Source organism: Callorhinus ursinus, unplaced genomic scaffold (assembly GCF_003265705.2).
Source record: "Callorhinus ursinus isolate GAN/ISIS: 27379988/994484 unplaced genomic scaffold, GSC_fseal_2.0 scaffold33, whole genome shotgun sequence".
Lineage (NCBI taxonomy): Eukaryota > Metazoa > Chordata > Mammalia > Carnivora > Otariidae > Callorhinus > Callorhinus ursinus.
In genome coordinates, this window is record NW_027397095.1 from 15,042,799 (window position 1) to 15,044,392 (window position 1,594).

General features: G+C 41.1%; 1 pseudogene; it reads left to right on the plus strand.

Moving 5' to 3' along the window:
* Positions 1-292: 292 nt before the first annotated feature.
* On the plus strand, positions 293-1,364 carry LOC112809481 (serine/arginine-rich splicing factor 3 pseudogene; annotated as a pseudogene).
* Positions 1,365-1,594: the final 230 nt, after the last annotated feature.

A 1,594-nucleotide genomic window follows, 5' to 3' on the forward strand; every position in this document is an offset into this window, starting at 1 on the left:
CTCGCTCACTCTCTCTCTTAAATAAATAAAATCTTTTAAAAAAATTAAAAACTTTTGTGCATCAAAGGACACCATCAAGAAGGTAAAGAGAAAAACCCACAGAATGGGGAACATATTTGCAAATTATATATGCAGTAAGAGTTTAGTATCCAGAATATACAAAGAACTCTTAAAATTCAACAAGAAAAAGGCAAACAAGCCAATTAAAAAATGGGCACAGGACTTGAATAGACATTTCTACAAAGAAAGTAACAAGTGGGCCATTTCGTGAACGCCAGGTCAGCGAGAGCGTTGCGGGAGCCGGGCAGGGAGGGAAGCGAGAAGACCCATCTGAGGGTGTGTGGATTTGAGCGTCCGCTTTCCAACCCAAGATCTCAAAATGCATCGTGATTCCTGTCCATTGGACTGTAAGGTTTATGTAGGTAATCTTGGAAACAATGGTAACAAGACTGAATTGGAACGAGCTTTTGGCTATTATGGACCACTCCGAAGTGTGTGGGTTGCTAGAAACCCTCCCGGCTTTGCTTTTGTTGAATTTGAAGATCCCCGAGATGCAGCCGATGCTGTTCGAGAACTAGATAGGAGAACATTATGTGGCTGCCAAGTAAGAGTGGAACTCTCGAACGGTGAAAAGAGAAGTCGAAATCGTGGCCCACCACCGTCTTGGGGTCGTCGCCCTTGAGATGATTATCGGAGAAGGAGTCCTCCACCTCGCCGCAGATCTCCAAGATGGAGAAGCTTCTCCCGCAGCCGGAGCAGGTCCCTTTCTAGAGACAGGAGGAGAGAGAGTTCACGGTCTCGGGAGAGAAATCACAAGCCTTCCCGATCCTTCTCTAGGTCTCGTAGCCGATCTAGGTCAAATGAAAGGAAATAGAAGACCATTTTTGCAAGAGGAGTAGTGTACAGGAAATAACTTCATTTGACAGGAGTATGTACAGAAAATTCAAGTTTTGTTTGAGACTTCGTAAGCTTGGTGCATTTTTAAGATGTTTTAGCTGTTCACATTTGTTTGTCTCAGAACAGTGACAAAGATGTAATTCTCTATGTTTTGAATGGATCATATGAGGCATGTAATATCAAGAATTGTTACTTTACAATGTTCCCTTAAGCAAAATTGAATTTGGTTTGAAGTTTAGTCTCACATAGACTGGTAATAAACCTCTAACTCCTGCCCAGCTAAAGCTTGACATTTAATATCATGAAAACCGGCAAAAATTGAACGAAGTCTTTCCATAGCTGGGATAATAGTATGCAGCTGCAGTTGAAGAAGCAGTCTTTAAAAGCTGGTGTGAACACAAGCCAGCAGGTAAAAATTAAGCTGCACTGTTAAACTAGATTAGAGGTTTAAAAAAAAAAAAAAAGAACCAACTATTCTTCATATTGGGCAGGGGTGTCCAGTTGGTGTAGAATTGGAAGTTGCAAGAAAGTTAGTTTATCTTTGCTTTAGGTCATAAGTTCCTTATGTGATTGCTGTATATGAACACACAGCTCTTTGTAACAATCTCTGTTTGGTAATTTGAAACTACTCAAGATACCAACCGCCTGCCAGTTTAAGGGTACATTGTAGAGCTAAACTTTGAGTTACTGTGCAAGA